General features: G+C 39.4%; 1 pseudogene; it reads left to right on the top strand.

Annotated features, from left to right (window-relative positions):
- Positions 1-4,750: 4,750 nt before the first annotated feature.
- LOC138149345 (small ribosomal subunit protein mS40-like) lies at positions 4,751-6,008 on the top strand (annotated as a pseudogene).
- Positions 6,009-16,415: the final 10,407 nt, after the last annotated feature.

The raw sequence follows: 16,415 nt of genomic DNA, 5'->3' as shown, positions 1-16,415 counted from the left end.
TAGGGAAATGTAACTCAAATCACCACATTTGGTTCTTTGATAGTATGTTTGATGGTAATAGATTAAAACAAAATTGAAATCATCTATCTACTCAAACAAGGTTGGTCCCTCATTAACCTAGATAATTCTCATTCAGTATTAGAATCCCAGACCAGCAGCCAAAATGTTCATAACCCCTCCTACCAAGGGATCCAATAAAAGCAAAGCATTCAGAGTTCTGAAGCACCAACATTCAGGGAAGATATTTTATCACTGAGATGGTCCTGACCCCCCCACACACACACACTTTTACAGAAAAGGAAAGTGTAACCCAGAGAAGTTAAGGCCTTGACCAAAATCGTATAGACAGAAGTGATAGAGCTAGGATTTGAATCTAGTTTCTCTTTCTCCAAAGTCACGTCTCTATCTACTGCCATACTGACAGTAGCAGTAGTGGTGGTGGTGCTAGAAGGAAGAGGAGAAGGAGGAGTAGAAAATTAGAACTCATCTTCATGAGTTCAAATCTGGCCTCAGATACATACTAGCTGTGTGACCCTGGGCAAGGGACTAAACCCTATTTACCTCAGTTTCCTCACCTGTAAAATGACAAACCACTCCAAGTATCTTTGCCAACAAAATCCCAGTGAGGTCATGAAGGGTTAGACATGACTCAAATGACTAAACAACAACAGTAGTAGTTGGAGCAGTAGCAGCAGCAGCAGTAGTAGTAGTAGTACACATCGTAGTAGTAGCACTTGTGGCTGGCATTTAGATGGTGTCTACTACGTGCCTGGCACTGTGCTGAGACCCTTACAAATATTATTCATACTGTGTCTGTTGTCTGTCTGCCCTGTCTCATGTTGTCCTTTTGAAGCTGACTTTTTTCGTACACTTATTACTGTTAAATTTCATCTTATGATACACTCTGTTTTTCAAGCTAGAGGAGGTCTCTTTTTGGTTCCTGGCTGTGACATCTTACATGTTAGTTACCCCTCCCAACTTGGTGTCATCTGCAAATTGGACAAGAATGACATTTCTGCCTTCATCCAAGTCAGTGATTTAACACTGAGCTCTAAGCTTACCCAGATTTACCCAGTTTACCCAATCTTGGGAGCAACCCCAAGAATTCATTTCACTTCGACTCATTATTCCCTTACTCAGAGATTCTCTTGGAAATTTCTGAATGTAGAACAAATCTAGGTCTCTGTGAATGTAGACAAAAGGTTGCCAAGGATTATCTACACGAATTTTAGTTAATGATGCAAATATTGGGTACAGATTAGCCTTTATTCCACCCTTCAGAAAATGCAAAAAGTGCAAATGACTCACAGTAACCCATAGTCAATACTATTCCCCTCCCTCTCTGATGAGTTTCATTTTCCACAAGGTCCTAAAGTCTTCCACATTCACAGAACCACACTATTGTTTGGACTCCCCTAAGAAAAGAAACCTACTTGGGGTCACTAGACAAGAATCCTAAACATTTGCACCCCACAGAGACATGCTGAGGGCATGGACAAGCCCAGAAGAGAAACACACTTAGGGATACAAGATAAGCATATCCCTTTCCCATTAGACCCACACTATACAAATAACACATGATAATAATGCAGTATAGTACACAGGTCCTTTTATCTACCAGACCATTGCTTTTAGTCCTTTGGCCCTGTTCTTCCCATCATAAGGAGACACATACGTGATCTTCCTCTTTCTAAAAGGTGTACTCTTTAGGAAATTTCCCTTCTCTTTGATAAAAGGCTACATCATCAAATTCTCAAGCATAGGATTGGCTTCAAGGCAACCCCCAAGGCTAGTGCTGACAAGAAAATTCATCTCTCTCAAAAGAAGTCTGGATAAAAAAACTGGAACTTAGGTATCCAAAAGGTAGTCCCTCCCCCTTCCTAAATCATCCCTCAAGTTGAAGCTACCTAAGAAATCCCCTTCTCTTAATAGGAGGACATGAAATCTAAACTTCTGAAATTGGGGTCACCCACAAGGTAGCTCCTGAGGTGGGAGCTACCCAGGAAATGTCTCTTTCTAAAAAGCAGGCCAAATCCTTGAATTCTCAGACTTGGGGTTATCCATATGAGTTAACCCCTAAAGCTAATGCTGCATAAGAAATCCCCCTTTTGTAGATAGATTTCAAGATCCCACTGCTCAGGAAATTTTCATTCCTCTTACTTGGAGCCTATGGTTTAGGAACCACTTTAATTGGGTACCTCCCTGCTCCTCTATGTCAGGATTAGAAAGAATCAAATGCCTCCAGACAACTGAATTTCAGGAATGTTCAGACCACGTGGTTCTTCTGTCCCTGGCTGCCATGTCATTGAGAGGTTACATCACTCCCTCTTCAAGACCGGATCCAGGAACTTTCTTCTCAGGTCACATATGTGAGACCATGTCTGCTCTGCCATATGCCACTGCCAAAGTCAGCTGTTGATGATTGCCAGGAGGTGAGAGTTTCTCTGACTTTAACTTTGCTATGTTCTCAGGATTTCTCAAAGGAAGGAATAGGAATAAAGGTATTCAGGGAAGAAACACTTTGTAGGCCAGCAAAAATGGTGGCTTCTCCTGGTGGGTTATCTCACAGCATTGAGAGCAAATTAGTTTAGCCAGCATGAGTCGAAGTCATTATCAAAGATGTACAAAGACTCATGTTCATATCCTCCATAAGGAGATACAATCAACATCCCAAACAAAAGCTTAGTAACCTATAGCTCTTCAAGTTGATGGGAAAATTCTCATGATCAACCCCCTCTCTAATGACAAAAATACTGAACAGAGTCACAGGGTCAGTGATAAGTCCATAGGTCAGTCTATTAGATACCTCCATCTTAAGTTTACATCTACTTATTGTTGGATCCAACTCTGAATCCAGTCATTCAACAAGTGCTGAACACCCATTACTGTATTATCATCTAGCCTATACCTCTACATCTTATCTATAAGAATAGTATAAAGAGTCTTGTCAAATACTTAGCTAAAATCTGGCTGTACTTCATTTATAGCAATTCCCTAACCTCTGGTTACTTTATTAATAAAGAAAAGGAGGTAAATTGGGAATGGCCTCTGAAGCCATGCTAACTGTCAGTGTTCAATATTTCCCTTTGTAAATGCTCACAAACCATCCCTTTAATGTGTGCCTTGTAGACATTTAATAAATGCTTATTGTTTGTTTAATAGATTAATGTGTACAAGGATCTTACCAGGAATAGAAGGCAAGTTCACTAATCCATAGTTTTGGCAAGTTCACTTACCTATAGTTTTCTTGCCTTTGTCGAAAATTTGAACAAGATTTACACTTTTCCAGTCTGAGAGTGTTTCTCTTGGTTTTCAAAAATCCCTGACAGGGGCTCAGCAGCCACATCCACCTTGGCTATAGTCTGTTCAGGTTTAGTGACTTGAATATCCTCTCTTTAAGACAACATTACTCATCCTGTCTTCATCTGACTACTACTGGACTACTCATCTGATGGCACCCATGGCTCCACCTCCACAGGACACCTAAGCACTTGCATACTATCTTTTTAACTTTTATCTTGAGCTTTAACCACTCATTTGTCATTTTTTTCTCCATTCTTCCAAGTCCAAATATAATTTTGCTTAGAAAAGAAAACATAAAAGTAAAAGTTGAACATTCAACCTTCTCTTCATCATCTTCTCCTCCCCAACAAGCAGTCCTAAGCCTTTTTGATTCAGCTCTTACACTCAAAACACCAAAGAAATGACTCTCTTTGTTGCCCTTATCACTCATAGTTAATCTGATTTTATTTCATACTTCAGACTCCTTTAATTTTTTTTTTTACAGATCCATACTGCTATTTTGTCTTTGTCCTCATTTAAGTGCCCATGCTTTCATCTTCCATTTATGGTTTTTGAAAACCCAAGTTGGTTGATGAAGTTCCTGTGTAGCCACATTGGTCTTTTCCTCTGTCAGAATAATTTCTTCTAGTGCTTTCAGAATTTCATTCTTAAGTGCTTCCTATTCCACTTAAGCCAACTTCCCCTTTAGAATATTTGTCAATTAAGTCTTACCTATCCTTTTTCTACACCCTTTGAAATTTATTCTCTTCAAGTTTATGATTTATGTCAAACTATGCCCAGATTTCCTCTCTTCTATCACATAGCCCTTTAACAGAGAGCTCAATGATCCACAAAGCATTATACCAAGCAAGACAGCTTTGAAGATAAATTTGTTGTATGCTTGCAAGGAAAAACAAGCTCACAATATAGATTCAATTTATAATCTTTTTTCTATTCTTTATATTCAAAAATGCACATCTTAATGTTTGCCAAAATAAAAAAAGCCTAACTAGTTATTTGTTGGTTAAAATCTAGGTGAGTATCAGTTCTCCTTGTTGCTTTCTTTACCTTTTGAAGAACTAAGTCACAAATTTATCAATTGCTTTAGTGTTGACAGAGAGAGCTCTCCAGCAATGTACATAATTGAAAAACATAGCCATAGAATATAGTTGAAATTGCTTATTCACTATAATATCATGCCTCTCTGCTGAATTTTATAGTCTATTGCAAAGGGATAGTTCTCCCTGAAAGATTCTATCCTAAATACGTGGGCAGAATGAGGTGTATTTTTTTTTCAGACAAGGCTAATATGGGAATTTGTTTCATTTGATTATACATATTTGTAATGTTTGTGACTGGGGCTTTTCTTTTCTTGCTTTCTCATGGAAAAGAGAGGGAGGAAAGGAGAGAAGACAAATCTTCATTTGAAAAAATTAAAGTTAGATTCCTGCTTTAACTATACAGCAAGATGGCAGCCTCTCTTCTAACTATGCTGTTCAGGCAGCAACCAGGCCTCACACATCAGAAGTGTCCATTGGGTGTAAGCTATCTCCAAGGGTCTATGCCCCAAGGTTCTCCTTAAGGAGGAATTTTCCACTCCTGTCATTCCCTATCAGGATGCTCCCTGGGAATATTTGGATACAGAAGAATCCTGGACCACTATGGCTCCTGCACAGTTTGGCCTGAGTATTGTTGTAACCACAAAGATGGTATCCTACCACACTGAACCTGTAAGACAGGCATTCGTGGGAACAAAGTTGCTGGGAACCCTTACCCAATCTGCTGGGATCAGAAGCTCCATGTGGACTTTAGACATGTGAAGCTTGTCAACTAGGGAATGACTGAACAAGTTGTAGTATATGAGTGTGATGGAATACTACTACACTATAAGAAATAGTGAGGTTGATGATCTTAGAAAAACATATATAAACTTGCACAACATAATGAAGAATGAAATGAGCAGAACCAAGATAATGTCACATACAATAACAGCAATATTGTTTTAAGAACAACTTTGAGCAAATAAATCATTTTGACTATTATAAGTGCCCAAATTAATTACAAAGGACATATGGAGGCAGGTGTTATCTGCATCCAGAGAAAGAATGATAAATAGAAGTATGTAGAGAATGATTTTACATATATAAATATTTGTGTCTAATGCAGCCATCTCTAAGGCAGGGAGAGAGGGAGGGAAAGAAAAAAAAAAGAAATTTACGTGAGAACTTTATTATATATTTAAAAGAAATTACAAGTTCTCCATGAGAGATTTGCAGTTTCAAGTGTAATCATCTCTTTTTTTTATTATACTAGGTTACATAAATGCTTGCTTTATTCCATAAATTAAAAATTAAATAAATAAAAATAATTTAAAAAAAAGAAATGTGAGTCTCTTGGAGCAGCTTGTCTGCACTCACAAAGTCGTCACTCTCCATGCCCCATACACAGGTGTCTGTGAAAGTGTGACAGAGGCCATCCTGAAGACTAGAGACCTTGGTTTTCTCTGTTACCACATCCCACTGATGAAGCTACAGGATACTGATTTCAGCAACTTCTATGGGGCTGTTGGCTCTACCCCAATGGCTCCTGCCCTTGAGGCAAATACTTCCTAGTATCTGTGGTACACTTGGCAGCAGCCACCTGTAAGAGAGCTGAGCCACCTTCAACATCTGTATCAGGGCCACCTTAGGGAGGAGAGTGGACTTTCACCAGAGTTAATTTCTTAGAGAAAATAATAGACTCTACCTGACGGGGTAGTTGTAAGGATAAAATGAAATATGTATGAAAAATACTTTGCAAAATTTAAAGCCCTATATAAATGCAATCTTGTTAAATCATCTAAGTTCATCCTCAAAAACTGAGACCCGGAGTCTGCCCTTTGTCCTCTTAACACATTTCCAATAAGAGTCCTTCCTCTTTTGTGGGAAGTGCTTATCTGAAGTTCCAAAGTAAGGATCCCTGCCTTGCAGACTCTTTAAGTTGAACTCACCTGGGCTACCACTGCCTTTCACATTTCCTTTTTACTCTGCATCATTTTCTTCTGTCCTCCAACTTCCTAAGATGGTAGGATTCCCCTCTGCTCTACATGTCCTTTTTCACCCTTTTTTCCTCCTTGGATCACTTCCAGTCTTTCAAGGAATGCTTCCTTCTCCCTGATTATCAAGGAGTTGAAAGCCATTTGTCTCATCTTTTCACCTTCCCCTCTAAGATGTCATAGATCATAGCACTTACGTAGGTGTCACTTAGTTCTGGTAGAAACACAAACATAGCCCACTCTCTGATCTTCTCTATGTAATTCTTACCCTCTGCTTTTATTTAAAGTCATACTGTCTATCCTCTTTTTGGTAACTCTTAGCAGACCCTGGTGGCTAAATGTTATGTTCAACTCCCTCTTTATTGTTGTGGGTTGGGAAAGGTGTTCAGTACCATTTCAGCTCTCATATTCCATGATTCTAGAAGGGGAGAAAAAGGCCCAAAGTCACAAGGCCACATATCTTACTTCAAGTCTTGATAGTTACTATAGAAATTCTGGGTTCCACAAAGTGTGGAAGGAAGAGGAAACCCAGGACACAGCCAGGAATCTAAAGTGTAAAGGGGAAATCCCCGAAGTGAAGAGCATGAAAAACATATTCTTTGCCCAGCTTCATTCCTTCCAGTGTTGATTCAGAAGAATGCCATTGTCCCTCACATTGGCACCACGTGGATGCCAAAATCACTGTGCACAAAGACATTACAATTCAAAAGTGGAGAATTATGCCCAGGAAGAGGGGAAAACCCCATATGCAAACTCTAGAGGTTCATAAATAACATCACTTCTGCACAAACAGATGACACATAGAGAATATTCAAGCAACACTATGTTCTCATTTAAAAATGGGGCAACATCACTTGGACTGATTTCTGAGTGATTTCTGAGTGGCAGACATCTGGGACCTAATATCCTGGCTTACTCACAATATTTCTGACACAGTTAGTTGATGTTGCTAAATATGTAACATTTTTCAAAGAGGAAATGATAATATAATGAATGCAGTTCATTCTAAGATAATGAAGGTGACCTAACAGCACCTCAGATCCAGTCCTGGGTTTGGAGGTAAGAGGATTTGAGTTCAAATCCAGCCTCAGATAATTACTAGCTATATTGACCTGAGGCAAATCACTTAAACTTTCTCAGCCTCAGTTTCCTCATCTATAAAATAAGTGGCTGGATTCAATAATCTATGATTTTATGATTCTATGATTCTATTGAAGAACATCTTTATAAGGAGTTTCAGTACAAAGGACAGAAGAAATATAGGACAATAGCAGGGATAGAAGGATTAAGTGAGAGGCTTTGTTTTTATTTTTTCCTGGATGGGGAAATATGACTATGTAGGCAGTAGGGAATGAGCCAATAGATGGAGAGATTGAAGATGATGAAAGAATGGGAATCACAGAGGAAAAAATCTGTTGGAGGAAAGGGGATAGAATGGGATCATTTGAACTGGAAGAGGGGTTAAATGAGCAAGGCCATTTCAGCATGTGAGACAGGGGTGAAGGAGGAGATAGTGGCAGAAGGCATCTGAGTGATATAACATGAGGAAGAGGAGAGAACACAGAGCTCCCAGCAAGTGATACCAATTTTTTTTCAATAAAATATGAGGCAAGGTTCTCAGCTTGAGGGAATGGTGGGAGGAGGGAGCCATGGGAGGTTTGAAGAGGGATAAAAAGATTTGAAAGAATCACCTTTTTCTACCTTTCTCAGAACCATCTTTCATTGGAGGGCCAGGAAAGGGAAGAGGGAAGGAAACAAGCATTTATTACTACCATGTGGCAGGCACTATAATGAGTGCTTTATAAATATTATCTCATTTGATCTACCAGTATGGATAGTTTGATTTCAATTCAATTTAATCAAAATTCTTTTAGCACCTACTATGTATGGAATAATGTAAGGCATAGTCCCTACTGAGGAATTGGAAATTGAGGGGATGTCTATCAATTGGGGAATGGATGAAGAAGTTGTGGTATATGATTTTAATAAAATATTACTGCTCTATGAGAAATGATGAACAGGCAGATTTCAGAAAAATCTGGAAAAATTTATATGAACTGATGCAAACTGAAGTGAGAAGAACCAGGAGAACATTGTACACAGTAACAGCAACATTGTGCAATGATCAACTATGATAGATTTAGTTCTTCTTAGCAATACAATGATTCAAGACAATTCTAAAAGACTTGTGATGAAAAATGCTATCCACCTCCAGAGAAAGAACTGATGGAGTCTGAATGCAAATTAAAGCATACTATTTTTCACTTACTGTATTTTTTTCATGGTTTTATTTTCCTTCAGGTCTGTGTCTTCTTTCACAAAATGACTAATATGGTAATATGTTTTGAGGGATTAAACATATGTAACCTGTGTCAAATCGCTTATTGTCTCATGAAGGGAGGAGGTGAGGGAGGAAGAGAGAAAATCTGAAACAAAAAAAATATTTTAAATAAAAGTTAAAAATTGTCTTTACATGTAACTAGGGAAAAAAATAGATTATTTTTTTTAAAGACATAGTCTCTGCCCCTCATGGAGATAACTCTTTTAACACATAATAATATAAGACAATAACATTAAAGGATACAAAGTAAAATTCTAAGAATTGTCTAAGAGCTAAAGTCATTTAAAAAGAGAGCATCGAGGAAAGTTTCAAGTTTTATTTGGGCTTAAAAAAAAACAGGTAGGAAGTGAACAGGATGAAAACATTTTGGGCAGAAGGGGTAGCATAATAGATCCATAAAAGCAGGAATGCTTTTGAACAAGGACTGTTCAAGGGACAGGCAGTAGTCCAGCCTACCTAAAATGGAGAGTGTGTGAAGGGATGTAATACACTGGAAATTTGATGGTAGAATGGAGCTAGACTGTGGAAAACCTTGTAGGACTGGCTAATGATTTTGTATTTGACTCTTTAGGCAATAGGGAGCCACTGAAGACTTCTGAGCACAGGTCAGATTAGTCATTGAATGGTATTTAAATTCACACCTCCTCAGCATCCCCTTTGTCACTCCCTCTCCTCATCTTCTGATTGGAAAGTGTAGAGGTTCAAAATTGGAGAACTCCTCCCTAATGCTCTACCATTTAAAGAGGATACTCAGGAAATTTGGCTCATCATTTCCTACCTGACTGACCTGGATTTCATAATCACCAGAAACTCATCACTCTGCAAGATGAAATCAACTCTGAAACTCATGCCTCCTTAGATTATTTCCCATGCTTGCTGCTCATCATGTCCTTCACCCTTCCTAGACAACTGCCTCTTCATCCCCTCAGCTTCTTTCTTTATATGTGTTGTCTTCCCCAAATAGACTGTCAGGTGCTTCAGATAGGAGTTGTCTTATACTTTTTTTTTTATTTCTAGCACTTACCACAGTGCCTTGGAAAATAGTATGTGCTTAATAAGTGTGTATTGAGTATTGAGATAGAGCATCTCACAAGATAACTATAAATGTAATATTTCTATACCATTAGAAATTACAAATATGAATAATAAAAGTACCAAAAAAGGATGAATATAAAAGCAAACATTTATATAGCACTTAACGCTGTGCCAGGCACTGTATAATTATTATTTTGTTTGATTGTCACAACAGCCCTGGGGGGTAAGTGCTATTACTATTCCCATTCTACAGATGAAGAAACTGAGGCAAACAGAGGTTATTTGTCCAGCACCACATGACTAGTAAGTGTCTAAGGTCACATTTGAACTCAAGTCTTACTGACTCTAGGTCTAGCACTCTATCTACTTTACTGTCTAGCTGCTCCATGAAAAATTTAGAGAAAACCTGGAAGGTATATGAGCTAATTAAGAAATCAACAAGCATTTATTAAGAATCTAATGTCTGCCAGGGACTGTGCTAAGAACTGGAGATACAAATAGAATGAATGAAACAATCCCTACTTTCAGAGGAGCTCATAGCCTAATGGTTAAAATGGTAGGTGTATATGTGTATAAATGGATAGAAATGTATATATTATTGTATATGTATATAGTATAAATATAAAATAAATAAATACAAATAAATCTAAGGTAGTTAAACACAAAATAGTTATCTAGGTAGAGCACTAACATTTGGGAGGATTAGGATAGATTTGCTGTAGAACTTGGGACATGAGCTGTATTTTGAGGCGAGAAGATGGAGTCTGTGAGGCAAAGGTGAGAAGGATCTCCATTCTAGACAGGTGGTACAACCAGTCAATGCAAAGACATAGAGATAGGAGAGAGATTATCCTGTGTGAGGAATAGAGAGAAGGCCAGGTGGATAGAACAGGGGTTGAAGGAGAGAAACATTCAATGAGGCTGGAAAGATAGACTGCAGGAAAGTTAAGAAGCCCTTTAAAAGCCAAACAAAAGAACCTCTATTTTATCCTAGAGGTAACAGAAACTATTATTAAATAAGAGAGTGATATAGTTGGATGTGCATTTAAGGAAAATCACTTTGGCTGCTGTGGAGTTTGGGCTAGAGGAAAGACATTTCAGGAGGGGAGATCAAATAAGAGGTCATTTTAATGCACCATTTTGCAAAAGGTGAAGAGGACCTGAGCTAAGAGAGTGATTGTATGAACAGAAAAAAAAGGTTTGCATGTGAAAGATGTTTTGGAGGTAGAAAGAGCAAGATTCAGCAACTGATTGTATATGTGGGGGATGAAGGTGAATAGGGATTCAAGTGGAACACAGAAGTTATTAACATGGGAGACAGGTTAGGAGATTAATCTGTTGATACCTTCAACAATAAATGAAGAAGTTGGAAAGAAGACAAATTTGGGGGGAAAATAAATAGTTCAATAATAAGTTCAGTTTTAGACATGTTGAGTTTAAGTTGTCTCCAGGACATTCAATTTGAAATGTTTAATAGACATTTGGAAATATAATAGTGGAGCTCATGGGAGGAGGTCTAGATATATACATCTGGGAGTTATCAGCATAGAAATGATCATTAAACCCATAGAAGCTGTTGAAGGCACCAAGAGAAAACAGTATAGAAGAAGAAGAGAAGAGGTCCCAGGACAGAACCCTGGGGAATGTCCCTGGGTAGGGATGAATATGGATGATAATGCAGCAAAGGAACCTGAAAGTAGTCCAACTGGTAAGAGGAGAACCAGGAGAGAGTAGGGGCATAATCACCCAGAGAGAAGAAAAATAGACAGGAAAGAGTGAAGAGGAGGATTGGGCCCCTCCATTTCACTTCATCACAGATTTCCAGAAGTTGCTTCCCCAAGGTTCAACATGGGCTGGCAGTAGGCTAAGTCCTTGCATGTGATCTGAACATTGGACCACCCTGGCCTAGAGTCCCATTGCATAGAGAATGAATTCCCTAACTGCAGGGGCGGGGGGGTAACAGATCCAAGATAGCAGAGTAGAAACACAACTTCTGCATGGCTCCCACTTCCACCTCCTCCAATACATGTAAAAAAAAATGACTCTAAATAAACTTTAGAGCTACATAGCCCACAAAGTGACAGAGAGAAACTAACCTCCCACTGAAGACAGCCTGGCAGGCCAGCAGGAAGGGACCAGTGCAGCCTGCTGGAAGCAGAGTAGAGCCCTGCCTGAGCCTGAGGTTTTAGCTTCAGGATGGCCTGACCAGCCCTGACTAGAGGGATATCTGGAAAGTGGATCACCAGCAGCTGTGGCAGTTTCCAGAATTATCAACCCATAAATGCCAAAGATAAAGTGAGAGGTCGGTGGACTTTGGGAACAGGGGGTCTGGGAGTGCAGTCCGGACTTTGCCCCCAGAGGGAGAAGTGGCTGAGGTGCTGTGGCTGGGCAGCTGCCATCTCATGGCTGCTTCAGAGTGTAGGGGGACCAAGCAACCAGTCTGAGGGGTAATCACTCTTGCTTTAACCTGCTTGGATCTGAATCGCTGTCTAGGGCGGAAATCCTGGGGTGTGTGACCAGTCAGAGCATGTGGAAGCCTCAGAGAGGGCAGCCAACTAATAGCTCTGGCAGCTGAGAAAACCCCAGCCATTTGGGACAAAGCTCCCCTCTCTGGAAGCAGAGTTCTACTGTGGCAAAAAGCTCAAAAGTCAAGTAATTGAGTGGCAACATGAGCAAGCAAAGGCAGCAAAGCAAGTACAGCAATCCAAATTTAGATTTCTATTTTGGGAACAAAAAGGATCAAAACATGGAATAGGAGGAAGACAATGAAGTCAGAACTCCTGCAGCAAAAGCTTCCAAGAAAAATATGAATTGGTTACAGGCCATAGAGGAGCTTAAGAAGGATTTTGAAAACCAAATAAAAGAAGTAGAGGAAAAATTGGGAAGAGAAATGAGAATGATGCAAGAAAATCAGGAAAAGAGAGTCAACAACCTGACTGAAGAAAATAACACCTTAAAAATAGACTAACTCAAATGGCAAAAGAGGCTCAAAAAGGCAATGAGGAGAAGTAGGCCTTAAAAAGCTGAATTTTCCAGATGGAAAAAGAATCTCAAAAGCTCAATGAGGAGAATCATTCCTTCAGAATCAGAATGGAGCAAATGGAAGCTAGTGGCTTTATGAGAAATCAAGATACTATTAAACAGATCCAAACAAATGAAAAAATAGAAGACAATGTGAAATATCTCATTAGAAAAACCACTGACCTGGAAAATAGATCCAGGAGAGATAATTTAAAAATTATTGGACTGCCTGAGAGCCATGATCAGAAAAAGAACCTAGAAATCATCCTCCAAGAAATTCTCAAGGAAAATTGCCCTGATGTTTTAGAACCAGAGAGCAAAATAGAGGTTGAAAGAATCTACCAATCACCTCTTGAAAAAGATTCCAAAAAGTAAACTCCTAGGAATATTATAGCCAGGTTCTAGAGTTCCCAGATCAAGGAGAAAATGTTACAAGCAGCCAGGAAGAAACAATTTGAATATTGTGGAAACACAATCAGGATAACACAGGATCTGGAAGCTTCTACACTGAGGGATCAAAGGGCTTGGAATATGATATTCTAGAGGTCAAAGGAGCTGGGATAAAAACCAAGCATCACCTACCCAACAAAACTAAGCATCATGTTTCAGGGGAAAATATGGTCATTCAGTGGAATAGAGGACTTTCAAGCATTCTTGATGAAAAAACCAGAGCTGAATAGAAATTTTGACATTCAGATAGAGAAGCATGAGAAGGTAAACAGGGAAAAGAAATCATAAGGAATTTACCAAAGTTGAACTATTTACATTCCTACATGGAAAAACAATAATCGTAACTTATGAAACTTTTCTCAGCATAAGAATAGTTGAAGGGAATATATACATATATATGTCTATATAGGAGGGTATATGGGTATATGAATACATATGTGTGTATATGTGTACAGGTATATATAGACAGAGGGCACAGGACCAGTTGAATAGGAAGGGATGATAATTAAATGTGTAATTGAAAGGTGAGAGAAGGATATAGTGAGAGGAGATGGGGTGAGACAAAATGGGGTAAATTATCTCATATAGAAGAGGCAAAGGGGGGGGCGGCCAGGTGGCTCAGCAAGTAAGAGCACTGGCTTCAGTGTCGGGATGACCTGGATCAAATCCGGGCTCAGATACTCAGCACCACATCCAGAAATAACTGGCTGTGTAACCTTGAGCAAGTTACTTAACCCTGATTGCTTTAAAAAAAAAAAAAGAAGAGGCAAAGGAAAACTGTTACAATGGATGGGAAGAACAGGAAAGCAAAAGGGAATGAGAATGAATTCCCTGACAGTCTTGTTCTTGAACGAACCCATTAAGAGATCCCCAAAAGACACTTTGCAGGGACAAATAGAGTGAATAGGGGAAGGGAAGATGGAGTATGCTTAGGAATATAGACATGTGGAAGAGACACTGAACTGAGAATCAGCAGACCTGAATTCTGGTCTTGACTTTGACACTGATAAGCTATATGACCTTGAGTCAATCACAGAGTAGTAAAGATAAAAGAGTTCTAAAATTATAATCAGAGTATTTCAAATTTTGATTTTGTCACTTATTACCCTATAACCTTGAGCAAGTCACTTAGACTTGGGTCTCAGAGATGAACTAGGGAGCTTCTAAGGTCTATTACAGCTGTATATCTCTATGAATGGATGAATTTCATCCCAGCCTTGATTCCCTCATTTGTAAAAATAGAGAGATAGTATTAATATCCAATGGCCCTTCTAATGATTATAAATGAGATTCTTTGAAATACTCAGTATGCAAAGAAAGACTACTGACTACCTATACCACTGTGGGGTTACAAAGAAATACAATGGGTCTTGCTGTCAGCAAGCTTATATGTGAGTTAATAAGAGCTCACATTTCTTTAAACTTTAAGCATTTTAAAATTTAATTCCAGTATGATTAAGGGCCACATGGGTGCTAAGAGACAATAAGTGCTCTATTTCATGACAACAGGCTTGAAGAGACCATCCAAATGCTTTGCCTGGACTAGCCCTTGGTTCTATGGAAACTGTGAAATAAGTGTCCCATCAGCTGGATCTGGAAAAACTGTCTTTTCCTATAAAGAATTCTGTTGCAATGGGATTCGTTGTCAAAGGATTTGACCCATAATGGGGACTCTGTGGTAAGCCTGGCATGCACTCAATTTCTGCTGAGGCTGAACGTTAGGAAATGGACCCAAGATTCAGTAAGAGACAGCCTCGTGTATAAGCTCCCACTTGCTCGTGTTTGAAAGCAGACTTCTCCCCAGCAATAACATCTGCCACAGGCTGTGTGAATGGGGCAACTGCTGAATCAGATCCATGGGGAATGAGTACCTGATGTCTGATTTACAATCCGGGGATCTCCTTGCTTTCAATCTCATCTCCAGAGAGAGAGACAGACGGTGGCATTCCCAAGGAATGACTCAGATGGACTCACATCAGCACAGTCTCCGAAATCTGACCCGTTTACATCCTGTAATATAATCTGGAATAATTTTTACCATGCATTCTTGCCGGCATTGTTACAGAGTCACATTCTCCTCAATCTTGTAGAAAGTTTTCTCAAACCCTCTGAACTCTACCACTAGAAACAGGGACACTTGAAATGGCAAATGGCAGAGACCTCTTTCTTGTTTCTACCAGGAACACTGAAGAATAAAAATACCAAAACTTGCCTGGGAAAAGGAGAAGGAATTTCTATAGATGAGGTGCTTTACTCCTAGAGTGATTGATCTTGAAGGAAAGATCTGTAACTTTTATCATTGGAGCTAGTTTGGCGATCTCTCCCAGTGTCCAGGGTAGCAATGGTAAGGGCACAAGACATCCTAGACTCAGTCCTTACCTTCATTGTTTAAGGTCATGATACTTGTGCACATAGTCAAAGTACTTTTTTTCCTGTCTTTTTTGTTTCTTCTCTGCCTCTTCCTCATATCCCATCACTACTACCCATGTAGATGATGCCATGGAGTTTACTCCTTGCTACATAAGGTAGAAGAGGCAACTGGAACATAGTGACTAGAGAGGTGCCTTTGGAATCTGGGAGACCTGAATTCAAGCCCTACCTTGGGCAGGAAAGCAGTGCAGTGAAAAGAGCCCTAGATCTGGAGTCAGTGGAGCTGAGTTCAAATCCTAGCTCTGCCTTAATCCCTTGCAGTCTTGGGCAAATCTTTTAGCCTCTCTGGAATTCAGATTCCTCATCTGTAAAATGAAGAAATTGGACAAGATGACCTCTAAAGTCAGCTCCAAATCTAGAGCTTCCAGTTCTAAATCTATAATGTGATGAGCCTATGACATCCTATGTGACTTCCAGCAAGTCACTTAATGTCTCAGTGTCCCTGGTAACACACTGAGACCACAAGTAACTTTGATACCCTGCCTTACAGGCATCTAAGTGATACAGTGTATAGAGTGCCAGGCCTGGAGTTAGAAAGACTGATCTTCCTCATTTCAAATCTGGCCTCAGACACTTACTAGCTGGGTGACCTTTGGAAAGTCATTTAACCCTGTTTGCTTCAGCTTCTCAATATGCAAAATGAGCTGGAGAACAAAATGGCAAGTCACTCCAATATCTTTGCCAAAACCCTAGATAGAGTCATAAAGAGTCAAATATACTGAACAACAACAAAACCCTGCCTTTCAGGGCTCCCTCCACACACAAAAAATTTTAAAAATAAGAAAGGAAGGAAGGAAGGAAGGAAGGAAGGAAGGAAGGAAG

The sequence above is a fragment of the Petaurus breviceps genome, unplaced genomic scaffold (genome assembly GCF_028583685.1).
Source record: "Petaurus breviceps papuanus isolate PSGF00001 unplaced genomic scaffold, PetGlider_PUasm1.0 90847, whole genome shotgun sequence".
In the NCBI taxonomy this organism is placed as follows: Eukaryota; Metazoa; Chordata; class Mammalia; order Diprotodontia; family Petauridae; genus Petaurus; species Petaurus breviceps.
This window is presented reverse-complemented; position numbering and strand designations above follow the sequence as displayed.